The sequence below is a fragment of the Lathyrus oleraceus genome, chromosome 4, assembly GCF_024323335.1.
Source record: "Lathyrus oleraceus cultivar Zhongwan6 chromosome 4, CAAS_Psat_ZW6_1.0, whole genome shotgun sequence".
Classification (NCBI taxonomy): Eukaryota; Viridiplantae; Streptophyta; class Magnoliopsida; order Fabales; family Fabaceae; genus Lathyrus; species Lathyrus oleraceus.
This window is the reverse complement of record NC_066582.1, coordinates 18,379,174-18,393,343: the sequence shown is the minus strand read 5'-3', so window position 1 is coordinate 18,393,343 and position 14,170 is coordinate 18,379,174. Positions and strand designations below refer to the sequence as shown.

Below are 14,170 nucleotides of genomic sequence, written 5' to 3'. Positions count from 1 at the left end.
TTTAGTCTCCTCTGGTGTTCTTTACATGTCTTATAGTCCTATTCTAGCAGAATTTTATGCATGCAATCAGAGGGACTTATTCTCTTCAGATAGTCGATTGTGTGCCCTATAGCTTTTGGGTATCTTTTTAGAATAACTAACAGTTTTCGGTCTCAGACTTCTATAGTTCAACATTTAAGATAACTGGATGGTTTTATTCCTCATATAAAAAATCATATGTGAGAGTTTGAGGAAGCGATTTCAGCTATATCTTTGGCTTTTCTTGGCTTTTTGTATGTGTTGTGAGCAATTCAAAGCATTCTACTTTACTTAATATTTTGTACCTACCTATTTTTTTGGTTTAGTATCGAGTTAATTCTATTACAATAGAAATTCTAAGATTTATATTCTAGAACATGGAAATATGAAAACAGCAACATAATCATATGGTTCGAATTAATTCTATAGTCTTCTTCACGATATACATACCATGACTGGCTAATTATATGATACAAGGAATTCCTCTAAATATAGTATAAAAAAAACTAGAAAGAACCATTGGTCTTTACAAAATTTATCAATAAAAATGGAGTTCTTTTTACCAGCTTAATATGTTGATAAATTCACATTCCTAAAAATTAATTTCGGACAATTGAACCTTCTCAAATTGTTTCTTTTTAAGAACCAAAAAGATTTGTGCCAAAATAATAGATCCCAAGAAGAGAAAGAGACCTTGGACACGTAATGGCTCTTGAAGCATTATTTATGCATCCCCCTGACCAAATCCACCCACATTAGGATTACTCCTTAATGGTTGATCAAGTTTGAAAGATTCACCCTCTGAAATAAGAAGTTTTGGTCCTGGCGGTATAATATCAATCATTTCACATCCATTTGATGCATCTAATATCGTTATTTCATATCCACCTTTTTCTTTTCGTATTATTTTGTTTACTACACCTGTTGCTGTAGCATTAGAAACATTATTATTACTCTTGCTTCCGTCGGGATAAATCTGACCCCTTCCCCTGTTCCCGCCTATGTATAGAGGATATTTTAAGAAGTAAACATCTCTCTTAGTAGCAGGATCCAGAGAAAGAATAGGAAAGGTAATTTCACTATATTTTTTCCCAGGAACGGGGCCTATGACAAGAATTTTTTTTTGTGGGACGATAGCTTTGAAAAGACAAATTACCTATCTTTTCTTTAATTTTGGGCGAAAGACGACGAGGAGGGGCCAATTCAAAACCCTCTGGTAAAATAAGAACAACTCCTACGTTCAAAGACCCTTTTTTACCATTAGCAAGAACTTGTTTCACTTTCATATCATAAGGAATTCGAACAACTGCTTCAAATACAGTATCAGGAAGTACCGCTTATGGAACCTCAATATCTACATGCTTATTAGCTAAATGGCAATTAGCACATACAATCTGGTTGATAGCTTCTCGAGGATTTTCATAACCTTGTTGGGAGAAAATGGGATATGCATTTGAAATGGGTGCTCGAGTTATTATATAAATCATGAGAAATACGAAAATAGATCGAGTAATCTCTTTCTTTATCCAAGAAAAAGCATTTCTAGTTTGCATGGTCAAATCCTTGTTCCTGGAAATTTCTACAATAAGATTAGGTAGGTTACTCAGTTCCCTATCCATGATTCTGCTATTTACTCGTATTCTTCCTATAATATAGGAAGAATACGAGTAAAACGAATAAGTGAAATTTGGAATGTTTAGCTTTTATATAAAAAAACAAATTTTAGAATTGGACCAGTGGGTCATTTTTCAGTCATTCTTGGAATTGAATTGAATTATAAATCAATACAAGTGACAGAGATACACGATTTAAATAACGGAAAATCCAGTATTTAAAAATTGTATCTAAAATGGCTGGCAAAGTAGAAACACGAAAAGATATAATATGATCATTTGAAGTAAATCCAAAATCTTTATACACAGACTCAATCATTAGTTCCCAACCACCAGACGAATGATATCCTACACAGAACTCAATTAAGAAAAGAATAGAAAAAGCTTTGATTATGTCACTTAAATTATATAGAAATTCTTGAACTCAAGAGTTAAGAATAATGAGTTCTTGATTACTCCTAATAGAATAAACACTTAGAATAAGGAACCATATTATATTTGTATAGAAATGCAAAATCATATGGATATGATATTGGTTGTTCGTCTGGATCAATTGGATGGTCTTTTTGTAGATTTCGATACGAAGGTTTTGTAAACGTGTTTCCGGATATTCCTTTAGCATTTCATCCAAGAGGGACAATTCCTTGAACTCTAGGAATTTCTTTAAAATACTTTTTTCTTAAATATTATTCAATAAATTTTCGGATTCTTTTGTATTATACCAATTAGTAATCCAAGATTCCAGACTTTCCTTAAATGTAAAAGAGATGCACCAGGGGAAAATGACTATAAATGTAAGACATAGAAGGCGAATGAATGATTTATATTTGTCCATTTTTCGTCCTCAGTTTCATCTTATTTTTCAACTGTATATATAGTAATAATCTTTCTGTCAAGCATAAGTTCTATTACAAGTAAATACAAGTAATAAAGCAACTTAGCTTATAATATATCAATTTATAATTTTTTCATATAAATTGATATATTATAGGTTATTCTCACTTTTTTATTCGTCCTTCGGTGGAATATTTTCTATTCGTCCACTCAATAATTGTTGAATTCGAATTCCTTGTGTCGAAGCAGGTTGCTCGATAGAAGTAAGGAAATGTCGAATCACCTAGTGTGTTGAGTTGTGTTAGTGTGTCGAAGTGTCGAAGCATGTTGCTTCACACAAGATTTCAACTTAGCCCTATTTTAGTAGTGTTAGCTATTTTGGGATTCTATAGTTTTGGGCTTTGGCTTGAGGTCCAAGTAAACCTAATTCTATAAATAGAGGGAGTAATCCTTATTCTTGTAATGAGTGAATAGAGTATTCATAACATTGCATTCATGGTATTTAATAGTTGCAAAGTGAATAAGAAGTTTTCCACAGTTTGTGGACAAAGAGAAACTTTGCAGAATTTAATTTTTCTTCTACTTCACCGTTATTTACTTTCTTTATTTCTCCATTGTTCTTCCTTTTTTCATTGTTATTATGTGGGTGATAACAATCTTGTTCATCAAGATTGATTGAAATTCTCCATAGGTTGTGGTGGATTTCCAACATCTGGTATCAAGAGCTCCGATTTAAACGATTCATGGGAAGAAAGTCCCCATGGCAACGAATCATCCAAACAAGCATTTTCTAGCAAATCTTCAGATTCTCAAGAACAACAATTATGAGAATTGGTGCAAGCAGATAAAGGTTGTGTTCGATTATCAAGATTTTTGGGATCTTGTGAAGGAAGGAGTAGCAACGCTTGCAGAAGATGAGACAAATCAAGAAAAGGCCGCACATAAAGAATTTAAGAAGAAAGATTATAAAGCTCTCTTTATAATCCATCAATGTGTTGATGTGGATAACTTTGAAAAGGTCAGTGATGCAGAGTCAGCGAAAGAAGTATGGGAAACTCTAGAGAAATCGTTTGGAGGCACGGAGAAGGTGAAAGAGACGAGGTTACAAACTCACAAAAGAACGTATGAATTTCTTCAGATGGAAGATAATGAAAGCATAACTAATTTTTTCACCAAGGTTACGAAACTGGTGAATCAAATCAAGGTATGTGGAGAGGTGTTGACATCAAGATCTGTTGTTCGAAAGATCTTGAGGTTGTTGGCTCCAAAATTTGACCACGTGGTAGTAGCCATAGAAGAGTCGAATGATTTGTCAAAACTGACAAAGGAAGATCTTCAAGGGACACTTTAATCTCATGAACAAAGAATGGATGAAAGAGTTGCAGGAAAGTCGAAGAGTGATATGGCTTTACAGGAACAATCAGCAAAAGAAAGAAAAGGCAAAGGAAGTTGGAATGACAACAAAGGTAGAGGAGGTTATAACAATTTGCCTGGTCGGAGTCAGCAAGAAGGAAACTAGTTGAATCAGAGAAAACCCTGGAACCAAGGCAACCAAAGAGATGGTGTTGTAGGTAGAGGAAGAAGTGGTGATCAAAAGCCAGACAAGAGTCACATTTAGTGTTACAATTGTCATAAGTATGGTCACTATTCTAGTGATTGTCCAGAAAAGCAAAAGAATCAATAAACTTATGTAAAGTTGGAGAAACACGAAGAAGAAGAAGAAGAAGAAGAGACGTTGTTGATGGCTACGACAAGAGATGAAGAGAGATTCAAGGACCAGTGGTACTTGGACTCAGGATGCTCATCGCACATGTCTAAAAGGAAAGATTGATTTGTCAACATAAAGCCCCCAATGAAGAACATGGTGAAGTTTGCAAATGACAACACTCTAGCAGCTGAAGGTGTTGGTGATGTTCTGATTATGAGGAAAGATGGCAAGATGTCAGTAATTTCAAATGTGTTGTACATACCAGGCATGAAGAGCAATTTTCTCAGCATAGGGCAGTTAGTTGAAAATAACTACAAGGTGTCGATCAAAGATAAGATGATGAGAGTTCTCGACTCAAATGGAAGGTTGATCTTGAAGGCTCTAATGTCTCAGAATAGAACCTTTAAGATTGAACTAAATGTGATGGAGCATAAGTTCCTTGCAACAATAACCAGCAGAGATAAATGGATATGGCATTATAGACTTGGCCATCTTAATTTCAAAGACATCATATATTTGAATAGAAGAAATATGGTTTCAGGATTACCAGAAATCGACATTCCAAATGAAGTGTGTGAAGAATGCGTGTAGGCGAAGCAACATAAGAAAAACTTCAGTAAGGATGTAGGAAGCAGGTCGAAGGCAGTTCTTGAAGTCATATAATGTATGTGGTCCTCTCTAGGTGGATTCGATTGGAGGTAACAGACACTTTGTTACATTCATAGATGATTTAAGTCGAAAATTATGGTCTTACCTGATCAAGAAGAAAAGTGAAATGGTCGAGGTATTTGCTAAATTTAAATCTACGGTCGAAAGACAGAACGGTCGAAAGATCAAGATTTTGAGAATTGATTGTGGTGAAGAATATGCGTCAAAAGACTTCGATGCATTATGTGTGAAAGAAGGGATTGTGCATGAGGTGGTTCCATCCTACACTCCACAGCAGAATGGAGTTGCAGAAAGGAAGAATAGAACCATCATGAATATGGTTAGAAGTATGTTGAAAGGCAAACATCTACCCAAAGAATTATGGGGAGAAGTTGTATCGACTGTGACGTATATCCTGAACAAATGTCTGACGAAGAAGCTAGAAGGAATCACGTCAGAAGAATGTTGGTCTGGTGTCAAGCCTAGATTGAGTCATCTGAAGGTGTTTGGATCTATAGCACATAGACATGTGCCATATCAGTTGAGAAGAAAACTTGATGACAAGTAGAATCAGATGGTCCTGATAGGATATCATTTGACTGGAGGATATAAGTTGTTCGACCCAATGAATAAGAAAATGGTGATCAGCAGGGACGTGATCATAAATAAGCTTAATGAGTGGGATTGGAATGAGAATGCCAAGAAAGATTCAGTGAGAATTTTTTGTGATGAACTGGCTAGTGAAGTCAAAAGAGAAGTTCGACAAGAAGAAGTCAAAGGTGAAGCAGGCCCAAGAAGACTTCAAAGAACAAGACACATGCCTGCAAGGTTGCAATAATGTGTGATTACATCATATGATGCGGTCAATGAAGAAGGTGAGTTGGTACATTATGCTTTCTACGCAGATGTCAAACCGGTTAATGCAATTGAGGCATTGAAAGATTCGAAGTGGATGAAAGCAATGGACGAAGAACCGAAGTCAATCAAAGTCAATAACACTTGGTCACTTGTCGAATTTCCCCAAGATAAGAAGGAAATCGATGTGAAGTTAGTATACAAGGTGAAATTGAATCCCATAGGAGAAGTGACTCGACACAAGGTGAGGGTTATGGTGAAAGGATTTCTTCAGAAAGAAGGAATCGACTTCGATGAGGTTTTTGCACCTGTTGCTAGGATCAAAACAATTAGGTTGGTTGTTGGTCTAGAAAACATGAATAACTGGCAGATATGTCAAATGGATGTGAAATGTGCATTCCTTAATGGCCCCTTAGAAGAATAAGTTTATATTGCACAACCAACTGGGTTTGTGAAACAAGGAGAAGAAAGAAAAGTGTACAGGCTGCATAAAGCTCTGTACGGACTTAAACAAGCTCTAAGAGCTTGGAACAAGAAGATATATGGCTTTCTAAGGGAGAAGAAATTTGTGAAGTGTAAATCTGAACATGGAGTATATGTAAGAATAAGCAAGAGTGGATTGCTTATACTATGTCTCTATATCGATAACTTGTTAATAACAGGTAGCTACAAGAAGGAGATCGAAGACTTCAAAGGTGATCTCAATAAGGAATTCGAAATGTCAGATCTGGGTGACATTTCATATTTCCTTGGCATCGAATTCTAAGAGAGTGGTAGAGGTTTGATGATGCATCAAAGAAGGTATCCAGGCGAAATACTCAAGAGATTTGAAATGCAAGATTGCAACCCAACTTCGACTCCAACAGAGCCCAAATTACAACTTTCGAAAGATTTAGATGAAGATGATGTCGACCCAACCCAATATAGAAGACTTATTGGGTCACTTTGATACCTTTGTCACTCAAGGCCTGACTTAGCATACAGTGTAGGTATCGTGAGTAGATTCATGTAGAAGCCAAAGGTATCACACCTAGCAGCGACGAAGAGGATACTAAGGTATCTGAAAGGAACTCTCGACTATGGCATTTTGTTTCCTGCATCTGATGAAGGAAAATAATACAAATTAGTGGGATACATCGACTCAAGTTGGTGTAGTGATGCCGAGGGTCGAAAATCCACAGTTGGCTATATGTTTATGCTAGGTGGTGCACCAGTTGCTTGGAGTTTGAGAAAGGAGCCAGTAGTGACATTATCATCGTGCGAAGAAGAATATATAAATGCTTCTCTTTGTACATGTAAAGCGACATGGATGATGAATTTGGTCGAAGAGATAACAACGAAGAGTCATGGAGCAATTACCATGAGGATCAACAACATGTCACCTATCAATCTGGCGAAGAATCTGATAGCACATGGTTGAAGGAAGCACATCGAAATGAGGTTCCATTATCTTCTAGAGCAGGTAGCAGATGGGAAGATGAATATGGAACATTGCAGAACTGAGAATCAGATTGTAGACATCATGACGAAGGGAGTGCAGGTCGAAGTGTTCAGAAGACTAAGAGATATGATGAATGTAGATAGCTTAGACATAATGAATTAGGTGGTGTGTTAAATTTTAATTCCTTGTGTTGAAGCAGGTTGCTCGATAGAAGCAAGGAAGTTTCAAATCACCTAGTATGTTGAGTTGTGTTAGTGTGTCGAAGTGTCGAAGCATGTTGCTTCACACAAGATTTCAACTTAGCCCTATTTTAGTAGTGTTAGCTATTTTGGCATTTTATAGTTTTGGGCTTTGGCTTGAGGTCCAAGTAAACCTAAGTCTATAAATAGAGGGAGTAATCCTTATTCTTGTAATGGAGTATTCATAACATTGTATTCACAATATTTTGTAGTTGCAAAGTGAATAAGAAGTTTTCCACAGTTTGTGGGCAGAGGGAAACTCTGCAGAATTTAATTTTTCTTCTCCTTCATCGTTCTTTACTTTCTTTCTTTCTCCATTGTTCTTCCTTTTTTCATTATTGTTATTTGGGTGATAACAATCTTGTTCATCAAGATTGATTAAAATTCTCCATAGGTTATGATGGATTTCAACCAATAATCTGGGCAACTCCACGCTTTTTTTAGACGGTTGCGTGGAGGACTAATATTAACAGAACTCAAGGGAATCATCCCCTTTTCTCTTTCTCTGGTTTTCATAGGAAGGACATCATTACTATATGGGTTAGTTTTTTGTATGAGCAACTGACTAGCATTCATAGGAACTCTGGGAATAATACAATGATCTCTTCCAGAAAAGTCGGAACGACAACTAAATGTCATTCGATATAACGTTAGAAAGATCTTAAAATTGCATACAAAAGCATCCTGACCCTTTCTTCTCATGGAACACTAGAAACTTCATCTGAATGTAAGCAAAAAACTTCCTCCCAAATGAATGTAAAAATTTGAAAGAACCACACAAAATAGTGAAACTGTTTTGGGACCCCGCTACAAAGGCAATCCATGAGTCTTATAAACGATAGGAAATAAGGCCTTCTGCCCAACAAATTATTTTCTAGCAAAAACAAGCGATAAAATAGTTACTATAATACCATCTACAATCCCATCGTACAAAAATTGGACCACTATATATATTATATATATATATATATATATATATAGTAATCATTTGGATATTCTGAGTTATCTTTTTCATATATTTAGTTGATTTTTTGTGTGGAAAATAAAAGTCTTTTCTCAACATGAAGAAATAAAGAAGCCATTGCAACTGCCAATAATAGTAGGTCTACTAAAGGAACAAAAAGGGATGGTAAGTTTATCATAAAATGGGATACCTCAATTTCATATTTTATTTATACCTGTTATTTTTTATTCTTATCTTATTACTTTACTCTTGTGTGTTCTAATTTTATTTTTGTATCATAGCCATAACCTCCTATCTACTCGGATTGGATCTCGTCATCAAATTTGAAAATCATAAATAAAATGTATGCATTAGTTTTCATTTTCAGTCCAATTTTCAATCAAAGGAACGAAACCATGGAACTGAAATAACTCAGTTAAAAACTCCTTTAAAGGATGACGTGGTACGACTCCATCCAATAAGCCCTTGTCGAATAAAAGGTCAGTTGATTCGGAACCTTCAGGCACTTTCTTATTCAACAATTGTTCAATTACTCTTTTACCCGCAAATGTAGTGGTTGCATTAGGTTCGGCAATAATGCGTCACTTACCTTGAAACTAATTTCTCCTTCTTCACATCAATTATGTCTCTAACTATGGTAAAATAGGGTATACCTAAATGGCTCAGGACATGAGTATCTTTATCTATGTTCATGACTACAAAATCAATGGGTATGTACAATTGACTAATCCTAATTGGGACGTTTTCCAGTATTCCTATAGGTTATTATATTGATCTATCGCCCAGATCTAAGGATAATTTTGTAAGTTTAATCTCATTATCTAGTATTTCATAGATATACATGGGCAATAAGTTTATGCTAGCCCTAAGATCACGCAACACTTTGTCAATGGTGGTGTTTCTAGTGACATAAGAAATCAAGAAACTCCCAGGGTCTTTTAGTTTTAGGGCTAGCTTGTTCTGAATGATAGCACTACACTCTTTATTGAGTCTATTCTACCGAATCAAAAGTTTTTTCAAAATCCACCTTAAAAAGGATGAGATATTTCTTCGATCTTGTGGCATCATTTACTATTTAATTTTTATTAGGATTCCATAAAGGATTTAACGCCCTTTTACGAAAGAAAACTAAATTTACAAAATGACTTCCATCGTCACCTTCTTTGACATGTTGACTTCAATTTTTTAAAATTTGTATATATGCATCCCACCAAAGATATATAAAGGAAAAAAATTGTATGTGGGTCGGAGATTTTAGAAATCTGTCCTACAAAAGTGGAGATAGAGGTCGCGATTGTTTTAGATTTTAAATAATTTTTCATAAAAATTATTTTTGTGATACAACTTTTTAAAAAATTATGATTTTTACTATATTTTGATATGTTATAAAATTTTAAAAATCAATCTTTCAATTCAGAAAAAACAAATATAAAAAAATTTGTAATATTTTGAAAATCAATTTTACTAATTCTATTTTTAAATTTTTTAAAAATAAATCTATTTTTGTAAAGTTAAAACAAATAGAGTCAAAATCTTTTACCAAATTTTCATTTGCATGAAACTCATTTAAAATTCTCAAGCTAATTCTTAAGGTTTTTTTACAAAAATAATCCACTTTTTCAAGGAAATTCCCAAAATACCCTTGATTTAAAAAAAAAATCCCAAACTACCCCACTTTTAGGAGGAGTCGCCAATTGAATTGGAGACTCCTTTTAAAAATTGAATGGAGGCGCCAATTGGAATGGCTATGACAAGTGCCCTAGCCAATCCAATTGGCGCCCCTGTGTAGGGTTTAAGAGGAGTCGCCAATTCAATTGGAGACTCCTCCTAAAATGCAATTTCTTTTGGTAAATGGTATACGTGATAGATAAGTTTGATATAGGACCACTTGATATTAATAAAATTTGTCGTTTACACTAAGAAACCTAATGGTGATGATCGGGATCACCTAACCGACCTCCGATCCCACATCCTCTAGCTACCCTAACTTGTGGCCGTAACCCACGTTGACGATTATGTATTGGTGTTTGAGCATCTGAGGGGCCAGGAGCATCACTACCAACTACAGGAGAAGATCTGTTGAGGTAGTCAGACAAGTCGGCATAGTCTTCAGTATGCATCGATGGTGTACCGTCGTAGTTGAGCTCATGACCCATGCCAGAGAAGTTGGGATGTGGTTGACTCACTGATGGGCGACCGGGACGGTTGAAGGGAGACATGGGTGTGAACGATGCATCAAGGAAAGGTCGGAAAGGTTGTTGGGGTGTTTGGTAGAGATAGGGTTGTTGGATGTTTTGGTTTTGTGAGGTTTGGGCTTCTTGACTTCGTTAGGAGGAGGGGCGGTTGGTGTTGAATGATCGTTGGGTGTTCTGGATTAGGCGACTTTGGTAGGGTGATAGGGTGGGTGCGAAGCAATGTTGATTCTCAGGTTGATGGTCAATTTGTTGGTGGTGGTATGGGGTATACTCTTGGTATTGGGGTTGGGTGTATGGAATGTTTTGGTTGTATGTTTGTGTGTTGGTTGAACGGAACGTTTGACGGACAGGGGATTGTGTGTATCCTGTCTGACACTGTTGTTAGGGGTTTGATGTTGAGGTGTCAGGTGTGTAAGTCATCTGGCGTGGGTCGTACAAGTACATATCCTCGGCGATGAACTGAAAACCAACCGATCTGTACCAAGCCATATAAGTACGACTTGGTTTTTCTTCAGTTGGCATGACTGCGTCAGTTAACACATGGTCATGACGGTACTTCCATTTGCAACACTCCGATCTTGCGAAACTTTACCATGGATTGAAGTTCCATTGGTCGTTAACTTTGCGCAAATGCCATTCTCCTAGGCTAGCTGGGGGATCTGGGATATTTTGGGGCATACCGAACTGCAGCTTCACACGATCACTGTTGTGCATCTCCACAGTTGTGAACCGTATTATCGGTGTGCATGCAGTCCATACGGTCGCGTCTTCAGCGTTGACCTCATGGTCATGATCCAAATTAAGGTATGGACGCCAAATGAACTGAAATGTGAAAGAAGATATGATTATAGTCAATGTAGAAGAAGTTAAAATAATATAACGAAATAATTAAGTTATTTTCCTTATGTCTGTCGGTCGAAGGTGATCCAACAGGTTGCGATGCTGAGTAATACAGTGTCTTGGACATCTGTTGTAACTCATACCACGTGCATACCATCTACACCAAAAAGTAAAAAAATATTAGTTAGAGGTAATAATCTTTAAAGAAGTAAATAAAGATATAGCAATTTAAACAACTTACTTTTGTGCATACGGAAATGTGAAAGAGTTGTTATTGACGGGTGCTAGAGACGGTAGTCTTGACCAAACCCATGCTTGTAGAAAAATAACACATCCAGAAAATGTAGATGTGTCTTTGTGTGAGTTTTTGCACAAGGAGCTATAGAGATAGGCTAGACAAGCAGATCCCCAACTGTAACTTCCTATTCTATCTACATGTCTAAGTAAAGGTAAATACATAATATGCATGCTAGAACCACTACCTTCAGGAAATAAAAACGAGCCAATTAACAGCATAATATAACACCTAGTTTTTATTATTCGAGCATCTTTGGTAGAATGCTCATCTAAGTATAAACTATTATAGTACGACTTAAGGCGTGAGAGTAGTATACCCTGATCTCTTGCATTATCATCTAACAAATCAGTCTCCAAGAGATCCATGCAAATTGAATTTGCATAGTTGGTTTTACCATTAACAGTCTTACCTTCAATGGGTAGTCCCCAAAGCATGTAGACGTATTCTAACGTCACGGTACACTCACCGGTTGGGAACCAAAATGTGTGTGTCTCTGGTCTCCATCTTTCGCATAAAGCTAGAATGAATTTGTTATCTATGGACAAAGACAAAATCTTGCTTATATGACCAAAACCGGCGAGTTCAACATAAGGTTGAATCATCGGGTCCATATGGACATATTCGTGGACCCGAGTTCGGAACCTTGATACACCCTATAAAAGAAAGAATAAAAAACTTGACTAAGTTGGTATGTTAAAATAAAAGGGGGTTGATGAAGATGAAAGATAAAAAGTTAACAAAATAAAAAACTTACATATGTTGCGATGTTTATAACCGTTCCTCTATGTGATTCGCCATTGTGAGGATAAACATTTTGTCGGGGGGTTGGTGTAGATGAAACTACAAGAAGTTGTTGCAGATGAAATTGTAGAAGAAGTATTGTAAAAGAAGTAGTGAGAGTGATGGTGTGGAAGAAGTGTTGATGGAGTGGATGTATTTATAGGCAAATGAATGGGAGCATGAAAAGTTGTGCTTGCATGGTGTCTCCACTTGAATTGGCGACCATGTACAACATTTAAGAGGGGTCTCCATTCAAATTGGTGCCTCCATAGGGACATGCATGCAAGACCTAGGTCTGATTGCTTGGTTTCGAGGCCTGAATGCATGCTTTGACATGGTGTCTCCACTTGAATTGGCGCCCATGTGCAAGGAATGAGTGGGGGCGCCAATTCATTTGGAGTGTGTGTCTGCATGTCTGACACGTGGCTGTCCTGTCTCTTGCATGTTGAACATGTCACTTATTAGTAGCTTGCATGGTTGACACATCATTTCGGAGTAGCTTGCATGTGCGACACGTCATTTTGGAGTAGCTTGCATTTGCAACACGTCACTTCGAACTAGCTAGCATATGAGAAACTTCACTCCTCTATTTAAGTGTCTTACTATCAACATCCAAGACACTTCACTCATATGCATCTGCAGTAAGAAAATAGTTTTCATCTGCACAATGTCATCTTCATCATTATACAGTGTCAACGTCCACTGCAACTGTGAAACATACGAGTCTGAGCTATATGGTTTTTGTTTTCGAAACACCGATACCATTAGACTCACGATCAAGAGAAATGCAACCTTCTTGCATTTGAAAAAAAGAATACAATCCTTTATAGGATCGGGTATTGTGTCAAAGATCACATATCAAAATCCAATATTTTTTGAGAATAGTCAATCAAGTATTTCCCCCTTAAGGTACGAGACGATGAAGATGTTGAATACATGTTTGTTAGTCATGAACATTCAGGCTGCAACTGTATTGAGTTGTACATTACTCTTCAACCATGTATACCATCTCAACAGTCTCAACTAACCAGTCAGGATGAATATGGTGAAGATGATCCACAATGGTCAGATGAACTCAACCCAGAAGAAGAAGCAGAAGTGGACGTCGTTGATGAAGAAGAGGAAGAGACCGAGATACAGGTTGATCACATACTGAACAACGACGATGAAGATGATGATCAACCACCACCAATACCTCCTAGTCATGTCTACAATCCGCCTTAGCATATGACAAATATGGATCTTCACGATGATGAAACATCCAACAGTGTTTCCTATAATCCGTATCCGAGATCATAAGGCGAATTAAAGGTGGGAGACATATTTCGTACGTACCAAAGAAGAATGTGTTCCGCCTATCAAAAAATTCCACATGAATAACTCTGCTGACTTTACAGTGAAACACACTGATTCTAGAAGGTATGGTATCAAATGTCGTAACATGCTTTGTAAGTTTCGTTTGGCTGCGTCTTACAAGAAGAAAAACGACTCTTGGGAGATCGCTTCAATATACCCACCTCACAGTTGCATTGCAACTAACGTTGAACAAGATCACCGTAAACTAAGCGCAACGTTGATATGTCAAGACATTCTGCCGTTGGTTAATAAAGACCCATCAGTGAAGGTGAGTATAATTATATCTCATATCAGAACAACATATAATTATACTCCATCTTACATGAAATCCTGGATTGCGAGGATAAAGGCTGTTGAACAAGTTTTCGGAAACTGGGAGGA

At 36.7% G+C, this 14,170-nt stretch overlaps 1 pseudogene; it reads right to left on the bottom strand.

Annotated features, from left to right (window-relative positions):
- Positions 1-587: 587 nt before the first annotated feature.
- On the bottom strand, positions 588-2,466 carry LOC127138473 (cytochrome f-like; annotated as a pseudogene).
- Positions 2,467-14,170: the final 11,704 nt, after the last annotated feature.